The sequence below is a fragment of the Xiphias gladius genome, chromosome 19 (genome assembly GCF_016859285.1).
Source record: "Xiphias gladius isolate SHS-SW01 ecotype Sanya breed wild chromosome 19, ASM1685928v1, whole genome shotgun sequence".
Lineage (NCBI taxonomy): Eukaryota > Metazoa > Chordata > Actinopteri > Istiophoriformes > Xiphiidae > Xiphias > Xiphias gladius.
In genome coordinates, this window is record NC_053418.1 from 3,143,742 (window position 1) to 3,159,385 (window position 15,644).

Here is a 15,644-nt window from a genome sequence, read left to right on the forward strand (position 1 = left end):
GGCGTTTTCTTCCTTTTCTATTTTAAAAAATGTGGGAAACACTAGTCTTCATCCCAGTAATGCAGTACTTCTCAGACGCAGCTGCATGTTGGATTTAGCCACTATATAATGATGAGTACAATGTCCACATGGGTGAAAAAAAAAAAAAAAATCAATTAGGATTTAGCCACAATTCCGGATTTATTATTAGATTAATCCCACAAAGCCCCGTGATGCATGAGAGTTAAGCCGTCTGTGGTTATATCATGGCGGCTGTCTTCTCTGGCTGCCTATCCCACTGAGAGTGCTATTGTCTGGTATCCATAGCGTTAGCATAAATCTACGGCCGGTGGCCGCCGCTCCACCTGGGGCTTCACACTTCTGAGCCCGACGCGAAATCCGTAAGGAGGTTTTCGGTCAGAGAGGAAGAGAAAAAAAAACCTCCCCTGAACCCGCAGTTCTTCAGGAAAAAAAAGGGAAATGAATCCTGAGTGGATCATCTGAAAGACTTAAGCCAGCTCAAAAGAAAGCCTGGCATTATGTAACGTGGCGGTTCTAAATAGCTTTAGCCCATGAACCTTAGAAAGTCCGATTTGTGACCCCCCGATGGGCACGCACATGCTGATGAGTGACAGGGATTTTTTTTTTTTTAAAGCTCCTTTTAATGCCGTATCAATTCAGTCCATATTGTTTTCACCACTTCAGTAAAAAGGCCGGATTAGCCGCAAAGGATTAGGCGAGCAATAAAATTAGTTTTTCTTGTTAAATAAATAACCTTTTGACCGTAGTAATCATCCCCACAATTTTTTTTAAAATTTATTTATTTTTTTTTACGTGTAACAGTTTTGTTGCAGGGACAGAAATCCGTTCACACAGCTACATTGTGGGGAAACAATGCAAACTAAATTATGAACAGGACACCCAGCTAAGGAATTGGAATTGACAATATATCAGTCGAAAATTTGGATTCAGAAATTATCGTTGTAGTGGCATTAAAGACAATATTTTGTGATACATTTTTAGAAGGTATTTGGTGACTGTAATAAATTTAAAATGGATCTGGCTCTCAAAATACAAGTTTAGTGATTCCCCCTGCTCTTTTTCTGCATGATAGAGAAGCCTCTGAAACAGTATTTAGAGCATAAAAACAGCTTCTCAAACGCAGGCCAGAAATTCCCAAAGCACAGGACAGGGCTATACTTTCAGTTTAGATCAGTTGAGAAACATACCAGTTGCTAATTATCCATTTATACCTCACACTATTAAATTATGTACGTTTACGTCAACTTTCTGCGGCCAAAAAACAAAACAAAACATCCTTTAAAAGTCTAGTTAAATGGCAGTTACAGCGAGTATTTCCGCGCGAACCGGGGCTGGAATGGATTTGATTGTAAGGTCTTTAGCACGAGACAACAGCTAAATCTAATTAGCTATATCTCCAGTTCTGACCGGTTGACAGAAACAAAAAAATGCTGATTTTCCATCTGACTTGTGTTTCAACTCTTACTCTCTTTCAACACCTTAGTGAGGTAACACTGACATGCAGATGTACAGTTCCTAATGAAAAGCAATTGTCGGCCACACGCTGGTTGAACCTGGTTCGGTTTTAAATGAGCCCTTCCCTGTTGAACTTGAAGCCACAGAAGTTTTCACGTCCACATCTTTTCACACATTAACATTGATCCAAACCTTAATAAAGAGTGAAGTGCCCCGTCTTTGTTCCTCAGAGCAGCTGAAAAACTTGGACACATTCCACCAAACCAAATGCCACCAAACATCCATGATCCACTCTGGCTCTGGACCGGATTTGGCTCTTCGCATCCTCAAAGGCTTTAAAGGGTCTTTTCTTGATCGGCCCCGATACATATTGTACCTGTGAATCAAGACTGGTCCGCCCACCCAACTGCTGCAGTCCATTACTTAGACCAGACTGAAGAAAGGCAGAGTCAGAGCAGAGAGATCCTGCTCAATGGTCACAGGGCCCAAGGGTGCTTTGGAGACAGAGAATAAAGGAACACTTTTATTGTTTTCTGATAAATGGGAAATGGGCGAATCCATAAATCCGCCGGCTTCATTTGGTGCCGCTGGGCTAAGTAATTGAATAAGTCATGCCAGCTGGCATTGGCTCTCTGGTGACCCCCCCCCCCCCTCCGACAGATCTTGCCAGGCAAACAACCGACCAGCTTAATAATTTCCTTTGTTGCTGGTTAATTGGCTCTCTGTGGCGTCTGCCATCGCCATTTGCATTTCACAACAACAGAGAGACCGAGGAAATCAGAACGTGGTATCATCAACAAAGAGACAAGATTTTTTTGCCATCTGTCGGGCAGGGGAATGCTTGAGCTGTGCTGAGAGAGAGGACAGTATTTTCATAATGTATCAGTATTAACAAAAAAGTCACACTCCACCGTATTTAGAGGGTAGACTCAGTTCTGAAAACAATAACACACACACACACACACACAGAGTGACACAGACATCTGTTGCTGCTTTTGGGAATATTTATCCTCAGGAATTTTAAGTTAATTAAAATTCCCACTACTTGCTGTTTTTCAATAAAAACTAACGTCACCCTCACACCCTCAAACCCCAAATGTCCTGACTTTGCGAGCATCGTTATCCATTTGGAAATAGTTCATATGGCGGTGACTCACCAGTCTGTTGTCAAACCGTGCCCTCTCATTGGTTAATGTCCCAAAGATAGTTGGCTGAAGAGAAGAAAGAGAAAAAAGATTCTTTTACTTTCACACAGAAAATGGTTAGAAATAATCTATCATTGGTATTGATCAGAAACATTATCACTGTTATGCAAATATAGTATATTGGGGTCATTTTATGCAAAAAAAAAAAAAAAAAAAATCATGCTGTACGGTTAATTTTTTTTGAGGGAAGTTAGCTGAGCGTGCTCGCTTTTTCTCAACAGCAGCCTCAAGATCAAATAATGTTATAAAAGACACAGGTTTCTAAAGGGAGTTTCTGAAGTTTGTGTTTACGTCCTGGGAAATCTCCATCAGGCCATGGAAGTGAAAAGGCTTCGTGGCCGAGAGGACAAACACAGCAAATCGGAAGGGCCTTTGAGTTACTGGAACTATCTGCCTTGGAACAGAGGACCGTGGATCTTAACGGTCTGAAGTACGTTTACGCATCTCTTTCCTCTCAGGATTTTTTGGGTCAAGGAGATCTGAATTTAGGCAACAAGGTGGAACTTGGATGGAGCTGAGGTGGGGCAAGAAAGCCTGCATCCATCCCCAGCCGACTGCGATAGCGCTGGAAACCCGTCAGTCAAGGTAAGCACAGCCCCAAAACTCTCCTTTTACCATTCAAACCCTGTCTGTGGGTGATCGGTCTGAGCCAGGTGTTAATCTGTGCAGCAGGACCGTGTTGTTATGATAAAAATCCGCTCAGAAATGGGAAAAAGGCCACCCAGCTCCGCCTCCGCCTCCGCCCGCCAAGTAGTAGGAGTAGCGAGCAACTCTTCCTTCACAAACAGTAATTTAACAATGAATTATGTCTGTCTGTGGCTAACTTCCATATGGAGATCCCGTCACAACGTGGCCCGAATCAAGATAACAAGAACGCTTATTGATACCAGGTGTGAATGCAGAGGCCCGTGGATTGTCTGTCATTATCCAGATAATGTATCCAGAGACAGATAGCATACGTCGTTTTTCTATAACTTTTGTCTTAGTGTTCTTGCCCATTTCTAATAGATAAAGACAGGCGTTAACCCCTGGAAAATTATATACTGCGTGGCCCTGAAACAGCTCGTCGGGGCTGTAGACGAGACACCAAGGTCATGTCCTCTGCATTTTTTTCTGGGAGCGTGGGGTTCTTAAACAAATTGAGGAGGAGTTTACATTGAACAGTTACACACAAATAACACATGCCTTGTGTCTTAGGGTCTATTCTAACATTATTTTCGCGTGAATGTCCTCAAATTTGACTATTTTTATCCAGAAGAAATAAAAGGTATTACTGTATCAGACTTGTACTTCTGGCAGTGTGGAAAAAGGACCATCATGCAGTGAGAAAAAGAATTTCTGACATTATAATAAAACGGTTGAACAAATAAACGTGGAACAATTAAAAAATTAACAACTTGGATTCATGACCTCAGTATTTCTACAATCCCTCGTGACAGACCACCGTAGCACTATGTGAACCCTTTTTGTGACCAGATCTCTTCAGCACCCCGAACCCAAATTATGAAGCCTCTACGAGACGACAGTCGCTCCTGTCGCAGCCAAGTGTGTCGGACAAAAGTGACCCAACGAGGTAAAACGGATAAATCTTTTGGCACAAAGCAGCGGTCAAGCAGAAACCTGCTGAGCTGTGGGCCCTGCAGACAGAGCAAGCTGACGGCACTGGGGAAAATAATGATGCTAATAAAAAGTCCAAATCTATCACGGCGGGACAGGTGCCTGCGCCGAGAGTAATGGTACTCATCTGCATTTAATGTGGGCCTGAATCAGGGCAGCACGTACAGGCTAATTAAAGTCGCAGCTTTAAATACAGAAAGAGCCGACGGAGCAGAATAAAGAGCTTCCCTGTGCAAGTCACGTGATGACCTGGTGCTGAACAAAGAGACGTACACCAGCCAGATTCTCAGGGTGTTCCTCCACACAGTCACAGAGACTCGTCACGCTGGGAAATAACTGGATTATGAGAAAGAAGGCAGGCTCTCCTAACCAAGCACGTAATGAACCATTTGTCCCAGCATTCAGAGGCCAGGAGACGAGACAATTAAACAAATATTTCCTTTCTGTTTGTGCCGAGGAATTATCGAGGGTAAACACAAGCAATTTTACAGACTGTTGATTCAGGTCTCTTGTGATCAACATCCAAACTCTTGAGTTTTAAAAATTAATCACAGAGAAAGCTGATACTTTCATAGTTTATTCCTATAATTTTGTATTTGTTCATTGTTGTAAAAGCTCAAAATCCTAATTCTGCATCTCCCTGGGTAAGAGTAAGAAGTCAAAACTCAAGAGTAAAGTTTCAAATCTCCGTGACTTTATTCCAGCGGAGTAAAAAATAACTGAAAATGACACTGCAGAACCCACTTCCATGTGCTGCTGTCTGGGTGGGCATTCCCTCAACTTTAATCTCCTCAAGTTGAGCACTGGCAGGGATTTATGGGTAAAAGCCTACAGCTTCGTGCTGTTGCACAACTCAGCCTATTAGCCAACCTGTTTCTCTGTGACACAGAAACAGGAAATCAATGGGAAAGGCCACTTTGATGCTGCCACGCTAGATGCTGTTATTTATTCTCCTTTTGCGTTCGATTGAGTGTAGGTGTGTGTATACTTGTATTATGCGTCGGTGTGTCACGCTCCTGCAGAAGAAGAAACCTTGAGGATATTTTTTTCAAAAATAACAGAGTCAAACATATGATTGCAGAGTTAGGGGGAAAAAAAGGAAATGATCTCTTACCAGGAAATGATGCCATAATAACGTATAGAGGAAATCCTCTTAAACCATATTAGTCAAAAGAGGGATTTAACTGATTAGACCATGGCGGTTGCGAGCTGTTTGCATTATGTAGCCTGAGGATCAAGAGATCAACTCATATTTCAGAAATTCTGAATATAGCCCCCTTTTACTGTACAAGGCAGCCTACACAAGCCACTGTACGGGGCTGTAGCAGACCATGCTGGCATGAATAATTCCCAAAACCAAAAGGCACATAATGACCGATATAATTTACAAGCTGCTTGGATAATACCAGCAGAACTGGTCCATTTTCGCTCTGGATCAGATGGCCCCCTGCTTTGGGAGTGTACATTTTGTCTCAGCGTGACCGGTGTAATCTCAGACCCTTTTGACCCTCTGCTGCGCCAGCGAACTAACTGTTCCCTCATGTCACTTAGCCTTATTAGTTATTAATACAGGCTCAGGCTGGAATCTGTGAATCATTTATGGGGCAGTGCAGAGACTAATTGAAAAGAAAGAACAGATTGTGGTAAAGGTCATCAGCTCATTGAGCTTTTTAGGAATTATAAGGGGAAAGCAGCGAGGGCTGTTGCAAGGAACGTCACAGGGTTATTTTTTTTTTCCAGACTGCAGCTACTGGCATCCATAAGCAGCCTGAATGTGATGTAATCCTATTTGACTGCCAAATCCATTAACACGTTTTCAGAGAAAGTGCAGCGTTCCTTTGTCACGTACAGCCAGTCTGTCTTCCGAAACGTCACGTCGGACTGAGAGAATCGTTTAACCCGTTGGTGTATAAAGTCAGTTCCCAGCTTGTCTTCACCTTAAAATGTTATCGCCTGAAATCAAAGGTGGTGGCTAAAAGGAGTACTTGCGATACGTCAAAAAAAATCTCTACACCGATGGGTCGCATGAACTCTGCTTGATCACGAACACGTCACAACCCCCGTCGGTCATTTGGAAGAGCAAAGTAGGTCAGGTCATCCGGGGTCGTTTCACCGCTAATATTACTGCCGACCACTGTTCATTGTCCAGGCCCCCCTAAAGGTTGTAAAGTGAGAGTGAGACTGAGAGGAGAAAAAAAAAAGTAACATGGAGGGCGACGAAAGGGAGGATGACACGAGGAAGCAAGCGGTGAACAAGCACACATCTAGTGAGCAACGCAAATGTTATAACATGAACCTTTTAGAACATCCACTGTGCCTCTCAACATTTTCCCCTCTGGTCAAGAGATGACTGCTTCGGGGGCTTGAGCCTCAAAGTGGTGCTTCTACCGCTGACCTTTGACCTGTGACATCCGACAACTACAAAGCTGCTGTTAGAGGATGACAGGAGGCCGCTGGTCTGCGACATCTGAGGAAAACCGGATTATTATCTGGACGACAGAGGCTGGCCTGAACTACAGTTGACCGGGTTAAGTTGGACCTCCTACTTTACAACCCGACGATGACCAAAAAAAACCTCCGACCCCACTGACCTCTCCTCTTCATCCTAAATGATTATTCCTGCAAAGTCAAGTTGCATAAACCTGCATAATAACCCCTTTAGTGTATGCAAAGAGTTTTCACTTTGTCATCGCTTTCGTACGGCTTTTTCCCAGAATTGTGTCAAGAAGATCCCGTAGAACTTGCTGAATATTGAAGTTTAGTCATGAAAGTGCTGCTGAAAGAACAACTGTATAAAAGGTAGCCATTATTTAATAGACACCTATGGGGTCTTCTAACCTGCAAACAACCAAAGCCTCTTGAAACCGGCCTAAATTCCCCAGTGCTAGTCTCCTGACCAACATTCATTTTCCCCATTGTTCTCCGCGCCAATGCCTGCTTCGCTAAGTTGTTAAGGCTGTCGCTTTTTCAAAAAGTTATCGAATTCAAATGCATAATTTGTTCAAACAATTAATTTGTTTGAACAAATTTTAAACCTACGGTGTAGGTGGAACCCAGAAGACTTCCACACGCTGCTTCTCAGACGCTTCGGCGTTGTGATTGTCCGGGAAGCACCGCTTCGCTCATCCATTCTTGTTCATTAGCTTAGTTTACTGATAGGTCAGTGGGGCAGGAGCAGGTCAGGTTGAGAGGAAATTTTAAAACTACTTCAAATGCGTCCGTTGCACTTATAAACCGTAAAATTTTGAATTCAAACAGGTCAGAACAGTCCGAATGTTTAATTTATTCCCACATTCGAATGAAGGTTTGGATTTCTGATACCGAATGACAGCCCTAGTTGCCGTGACATAATTATGAGGCTTTTCTTAAATCACTGATATCAAGTTTCAATTGAAATTCTGATGTACACTATCTAACGCTATTCAGACGTTTAAACCAAGAGCTGCTCCGTTAACAGCTGCTCCGACAGCTGTGGGTTACATTAAAAAAAAAAGCTGCCGTGATCAGTCTGCTGTTGTGTAAGAACGTTGGGGAGCCAAGCGGTTGAGTACAGATTTAGACAGGTATCTGGAGGACCTTCGACCGTAGCAGAACTTCAACTTACATAACAACAGCTGTCTCAAAAAGAAGCAGACAGCCTGTGCCAACACAGATTAGGTCAAGTGTGTACACTACAAAAAAAAATTTCCATCTTAAAATTTCCAAATATGGTACCTCTCTTAGGCTACATTTATTCTGCCTCTGAAAAGATGTCAGTCTTCATTTTGTTCCACGGCAGTTTCAGGTCACAGTTTCCTTCAACTTTGCCTGACCCCTGTTAGGACTGATATTTTCCGCAGGGCACGAAATCCTGAAATGTCCTGTAACTCTCATTCTGTCTGTACAGTATGTTGACCCCGGGCCTTGAGGGGCCTGTCATGTGATGCTGTTACGAAAGCTGGTCAAAGTTTGTGAAAAGTTTCTAGACAGCCGCCCCCCGCCCTATTTTTGAAAAGGCGTCTGGAGCATGTGACACAGTCCGTCAATCGCCGAGAACCGGGTCATGAGCGAATCAGGCCACGGCGATGCGGAGTGATTGTGTATTTATAGCCAGTTGTGTTATTCTGATATTGGTCAGAGATTGACTCTGTGTTTCATTTGTTTCCATTCTCCGAGTCCTTTTTCTGATTAATGTAAAGGCTTAGAGTGACAACAAAACATAACACGAATGTGAGTTGAAACGAAAAGATTTAATACCATCGGTAAAAATGTGCCCAGGAAATGGTTTAATTCCACCACAGTTTACTCGCTTTGTATCAGACATGAAGAGATCAGGATCATTTCTTCATATACTCAAAGCAATATTACCGAAATGCTTTCATATCAGCAGAAATTCAGTTTTTTTTTTTCCTGCTGAAATGATTGTCCCTGAAACAATAATTCCTCCTACCGTCCAATAAATGTTAAGAGACCTGCGAAAGATGAGATTCTCACGTCGGTACGGCTGAAATCATTTCGCTCCATAGAGGAATATCGGAGTCGGGGACGGCAAACATTGACAAAACATAACACAAAATAACTTAAATAAATAATCTCAACCTGCATCATAAAGAAAACTAACATCTCAACACAGAGGAAAAAATGTTTAAATGTTAAACAGACACTAATGATTAAAACTGTTCCTGGTCCCTCTGCATAGACTCTAAATGCCCTCTATGGACTCAGCCTGAAATAACTCAGGGCAGACTGAGGATCAGATCTTTCAGAGGGAACATAATCAACACAGAAAGTGTTTACCTTGTACTATAAAATGAAAACAAAGCTGACTACACAATGTTTAAATTGGAAAATAATCTTGCGGGCTTTATTGCAGAGATGGCGTCCACGCCGTGGGTCTGGGAGGAAATTAAAATGGAATTAGTCCTCTGCAGACGGCCTCGTAGGAAGCAGATTTGTCAGTTGACGGGGCAAAGGGGGGGGGGGGCACCCTGCGGCGTTACCGACCCGTCGAGATGTCCTCTAGATGTTTCGTTTCCCGCATGCCTCTGGGCGCTCGCGCAGCAGGACCGCAGTCGTCAGACTGAAAAACTGCCATTCGTTTTTTTTTTTGAGAAACGCAAGGGGCCGGGCGTTGGCGAGGGTGTCTCAGGTCTCAGGGTGATACATATGATCAGGGAGATCCAGTTTGTGTGATGTTTCGCCGCCTCGCAAGCATTCGCACTCACGGACGCACTGCTCGGTGTAATGCGGACAGATTTTGGAACAGTACGGAGCCATCGCAGTCACAGCGACCACTAGATAAACGGCAGATAAACGCTAATCTACACTCAACCCTGCATTTTGTTTTTTCGCCAGATCCTTTCGCTTCGGCGACCTCGTCACGTCGACAGTCGCAACGGGAGCGACCGTGTCCCACTCTGTTCGTTACGGGAATGCCACGAACGTGAAACGAGGTTTAGTGCGACCGCATCTTTAGTTGTCCAGTGCCGTTACAGACCGAGCAACTAGCGGGAGAGTCGCAGACACGGAAGTCAAGCTCCATGTGCACATGCCGAGCAAGTGAAAACACCCCTGTGGGTGAAACCATGTGTGTGTGCAGAGCCTTTGAATACGGGCAGCCAATTAAGCTAAATAAATGAATGTACTTTTTAAGAAGATCCAAATACAGCTTGAAGCTAATGTGTAGCAATGCTTCACATTAAAATACGTCCACTTGGGAAAAGTAGCTCTGTGAACAAACACTGCAGCCTGATCCCGAGGAGGTGCCTCGTGATATCGACCCCCCCCGGCATTTGGTGTGAAAAGCGGTCCTCTGCCGTGAAATGTTTTGCGTCTCTGCTGAATCCAGGTCAGTGGGCTCTCGGCTGTTTGTCCTCCTCCGCCGGTTTGTTTCCATTGCCAGGAGACTCTCCTAACATCCATGAGGCCCCTCAGTCTTCAGAGCTGAACAGTAGCCGTTCTGTGCCCACTGGCCCCGGGTCCTCACCAAATCTGTCTGTCTATCAGGGAAACATTACATAACAGCTGAAATGTCACACCTGCGCTCGATTCCTCCTCCAAAACAAACGCAGACACACACACACACACACTCTTTTCCTTTGTGTCCAGATGGCAGCTAAGGTGGGTGGTGATTATCGTTCTCATGTCTTTTTCTTTTTTTTTAGGGCACAAACTCCACAAATGAAGCGATTCCCGCTTGTGACCCACTAACACACAAACTGGTGACAGACCAAAGGAATGATTCTGTTGTTCCCTCTCCGGGCCTTTTTATCCGGGCGCCTGCTATAAGCAACATTTCTACAAGCACTTTAGCGACGTAGAGTAACATCGGTGCTTATAAGAAAATCTCCTTTAAACTATGTCAGGATCTAATTTAAAACTGTTTTGAGCAGATGATTTCACAATGTACAATGTGATCTACGGCCTCTTTTACAGTATATATGACAATCTATGTTTTTTTCTGGGCCATTTTTATTTTCTATATCTTTACTTTTCATTCATCTATTTAGTTGTTTGTATGTCGTTAATCTCCATCTAGACTCTTGATGCCGTTTGGTATTTTATCTCAACCTGCGCTTGACATCCAGACTACTTTCCCCTCTACATTTTATTTTTCTTTTAATGAATCACTTTGAGTTTCTTTGCCTCATCTCCAGAGCTCATATCTGCTTCTTTTGAAGTTCTTACTCCTTTCAGTTCAATTACGGATCGTACGTCTCTCGAAGCGAACCTGAGGCAAGTGCTGACGTTCACGCGGTGCAAAGTCCATTTCATACACACATCAGGGTAAAGCAACGTTGTGTGTGCTTCGATTCAGTCTTTGACAACTGCTACGGCACTCCAGTCTGAAAAACTTCTTCTAAATGTTGAAGTATTAAAAACAGACTTTTGTGATGCTGATTCTGAACTACTTACTTTAACATAAAGAAACAGAATAAACTACTTCTGGATGCGCAGGAAGGTAAAATCCGCGTCAGTTTCAATCCAAATCCACGTAAATCCTTGATGAGAGTCGGTATGAATCAGCAAAACACTGAAAATGACTGAGCCTTGTGTGTCGCCACCACGGACCACGCAGGCGTTTCAGTTCTCATGTTTGGGTTTAGAATAGTCATTCAACTGTGCCACAACGTCACAGGTTTGTCATTGATGTTTTCACCGTACATGCTTACTGTGCGTACGGTGACAATGAGCATGTCCTTGGTTTTTACCACCATAGAGCTGGTTTGAGACTCTCTTAAAAGATGAAGCTAGTGTTACTCTATATTTGTTGTCAATGGTGCTTATTGTCAACAAGTTCGAAGAAAACACCAAAAACCAACAAATGTTTCCATCTCTCAGTATTTTCCGACTTTCCTTCTCCGTGGCACTCGGGCCCAGGCTCATTGGTTCCCAATGAAAGACAAATCTCGAAAAACAATCCCAAATATATACTTTTATCTGTTTAAAAAAAGGCTAAATAATTTCCTAATACAGCTGGTCACTGTGGTTTTAATCCAACTGGGATCAAATAGGAGGGTATAGTGCATTTCCTGGGGGCTATTTTCAGTGGCGGATTAAAACCCATTCGGTGCTCTCGCGAGTGTTTGGGGAAGCAGGACGGTGTGTGTGTGTGTGTGTGTGTGTGTGTGTGTGGGACTGTGTCAAAATAAACTACAGCGTGTGTGGTCATGGTAGTGGAGCAACATGTCTATGGTGCAACAGTGTGGCTCTGCGGCACGGAGGAAGAAGATATATCAGGCTTTGGAAACACGGGCAATAGTTGTCGGTAGGATCAGCTCATTGTTTTATTAACGTCATGGGTTCGTTAACAACAAGAAGAACGCAGAATATCACAAGAATTAACCTTTGAGTGTGTGACGCGGGTTCTGGCCAGGCTCCGCCATCAGCACCTATTCTACATGTTCGCTTGGCACAAGAAAAACCAGCATTAAAGCATCATCTCCTGCCTCCCTGTGTCAGTAGCACCCCTGGGGATTCAGAAGACCAGTGCTGACTTCATGCTTCTCAAATGATCAACGCAGGGTGTCTCTCCTCCGCTTTGATCTGGATGAGGTAACCGGTAAGTGAACACCTCCGAGCCCTCAATGCTCAGCGACCTCGAGGGGGCCGCTCACGTAAACGCAAACCACTGGATCGGCAGACTCATTCAGGTTTGTTCAACACGCACCCGACTGACAAAGGGAATTAGGAGAGAGCGTGAGATGAAAGATGCGTTTGGCCGCATTCTCAGACAGTCTATGATTAGCTGAGGCACAGAGAAAAAAGAAAGAGGGGGGATTAGTCAACTAAAGCGCTCAAGTGGCAGGATGTTATTTGCGGGCTGAGATGTACTGATGTATCAGAAGTGGTTTGGAAGTACGAGAATTATCTTTTTTTTTTTGCTGACAAAAGGTTTTCTGAATTTAGTTATATGATATGATAGATAAAGAAACAAAGAAGTTACACAAGACAGGGTAAGAGGAGAGAGAAAGGGGGGAGGACGGCAGCCAAACACGGGGACAAGATCAAAGCGGTGGCCTCCAGTGTTCAGGCCTGAGTGGAAGGAGAGTGTGTGTGTGTGTAAGTGTGTTAAACTATCTTCAAAGAAAGTTCAGCAGCTGCCGAGTGTCCCTGTTAACCCGATGACGTCTTCTACACACACACACACACACACAGACACAGACACACACTGTCTGATTCACACCTGAGCGTGCTCAGCAGAGAGCCGCCTCACACATCAGGTGTCTTTTTGCTTACACTCTTCTCTTTGTTCAGGTTTGGCCTCTGCACCACTGTAGTTTTAGGAAGCAAAGGAGGGAAGGAAACTTTGAGGAAGTTTTAGCAAAATTATGCCATTCAACGACTTACCTGTTTAGTGATGAGTGACGGACGTAAACACCACATCATCATTTATTGTCCCTGATAGATACTTAACTCAAATGTTCCATGTTGAAAGACCACATTAGCATAAATGTTCTTTGAGGGATTGTAAATATACATTTCTTTTTGCATGGAAGTGGTATGGTATGTACTAGTAACCTAGTATGTGGCTGGACCGCGCTTTACCTGTTTGCTTCTCTCCCACTCTCTGTGCTCACATATACAGTAGTTTAACACGGCCAAATTCCCAATAAACCCCTTAACATGTTTTTCTTGTTTCTATTGTCAGACAAAGGAACAAGTATGTCTGCACCGCTAAAATCCTGATTTTATAACCACGATGGAATCAGCGCACACGTAAGTTAAAGACGACGGCTGTGCTGTGATTTCGGCCGTATTTCCCTGTAAAATCATCACTCAGAGAGAGAGTTAGAAGCTCACTCACGTCCCTGTCAGCGGCCTTTGTCACTAGGGGCCTTTGTGAAGAAGAGCAGCTAAAGGGGTCTGAAAAGTCAGTAAATCTAGCGACAAAGGTGCTAAGCTTTCAACACTGCCTGTAGACACCCGCCTGATGATGCAGCAGAAACTGTTTGCGCCGATTCATTTTGAAAAAGCGACGACCAATGGTGTAACGTAAGCGGCACTCGTCCGACCAGCGGTGTAACTTTATCGCTCCATCACTTAGTCAGTCGGTCAGTCATGGACATTCGTGTTTGTAGGGACGGCCCCACTGTTGCGGTCCAGCCAAGAACTACACGGTAGAAGCGGTACACATTAATAACATATAGTATTCAGTATATATGAATGATCACATTGTGTGTCTATGCGGAGCCATTATTCTGTCGGAAACACTAAAAGTGCTTTCACAGTAAACACAGTTTATTTTGGGTCATTGTGACTGGTGACAAAGCTGTTAGCTGAACTCAGATGCCGACCGAAGACCCAGGAAGTGAAAAGCACACAGTCACTGTCCTCCCATAATGTTATCTTACATAACGCCTCTTTTTTGTTGTGTTTCTACCCGACCCTCATTTTTTGTTTACAACATACGGGGTCCAGTTGCAGTCCCCGCTAATACTGTTCATAACAGATCTCTCTGTGACACTAGATAAAAAAACACGTCAGATTCAGTAAAGTGCAGCATGGCCTGCTGTCATTCATCTGGATTTTACTTCCCCATGTGGGGTCCACGTGGTCTACAAAACGGTCCAGTCCAGGAGTCGCGCGTCACTCCACATGACTTCCCCCGTCCTTTTTTTTTTTAATCTAATGCCAAAGGAACCGAGCTAAAGTTGTGTCACTGCGCCTACACAGACATGCAGACCAATGGAGGATGGTCGTCATGTGATGTTTTGAGCCAAGTTATCAGCACGGAGTGTTTTGTGTACACCGAGCCAACTCTACGGTACGTTTTGCATAGCTGACTGTGTGTGTGTGTGTGTGTGTGTGTGTGTGTGTGTGTGTGCGTGCGAACTCCCTGTTCTTTCAGTGTGGAGGACACAGACACAAAACAAAAACTATTAGTAATTGAAGGTTTCAAATGTTTACCCACCCGCTGTTTGGAGGCCGGCCTCAGCCCAAGGTGGGGTTGGCTCCGACACTGCAGAGATGGAGGGGAGACAAAAAAAAAAATATTTGGGTGAATATCAGAGACAGTGTTTCATCAGAAATGTCTCATATGACTGAAACACTGCTTTACAGAAGTAGAAACAGTTCTTTCGCTGTTACACGAAATATTAGGGGTGAAGTTCACACACTGGTAGAGTTACACACCTTTTTTTGCTTAAAGCTTGGGCACAGCACACGATCATTTCAAACAAAAAAAGTAAATTATGATCTGAAAATTGGGATTTCAATCTATACTAGTTGTTGTGATTCCTTGAAGGAAAGGATCAGGCTTTTTAAGTGGTTTTTTAATTATGATTGCACAAGTTGAGCTTGCACTGTGGTCTGCCATAGTGTCTTTTTTTGATACGACCACCGGGGGTCACCTGGGTAAAACATTTTCAAATAATATGCGTTGAGCCTTTAATGTGTCCGGGAGTGTTTAAGGCTGCAGCAAGAGGTAAAATACAAAAATGGATAGCGGGATAACAAAAATGATTTTCAATCTGAAAAAATAAACAACTAAAACAAGCGAAAACTTGAGAGTAAATTCTGAATCACTCACACGATAGGCTGCAAGTTTTACCGTCAAACTTTGACACTTACTTAAACCCGAAAAGAATGGTGGAGCCAGGGTATAATCATTATGGCTGTGATAGACTGAGATGCGCTCCAAATCACGTCAACAAGTTTCACCCTAAAAAAAAAAAACCCTCTCTGTAACAATGATTCTCAATTAGCTATGAGACTGTGAAAGTTTAAACACACACCATGTTTCATCGTATAATCTGCACCATTTGACACAGCGGACGTACCGTTTAGACACAAGCTGCGGCCACGGTACCGCAGAATGTATAGTATTCAACATTTTACTCAAAAATATGTGTTTTAAGGATGTTG

General features: G+C 43.6%; 1 long non-coding RNA gene across 1 annotated transcript in view; it reads right to left on the minus strand.

The window, feature by feature from the left end:
• The window catches only part of LOC120805085, an 83,137-nt gene that overhangs the window by 46,851 nt on the left and 20,642 nt on the right, over positions 1-15,644 (minus strand). Inside the window, exons 2-3 of the long non-coding RNA XR_005709499.1 lie at positions 14,692-14,739; positions 2,634-2,687 (exon numbers count right to left, since the gene is read on the minus strand). This is a non-coding gene — a long non-coding RNA (uncharacterized LOC120805085). The remainder of the gene's footprint in view (positions 1-2,633; positions 2,688-14,691; positions 14,740-15,644) is intronic.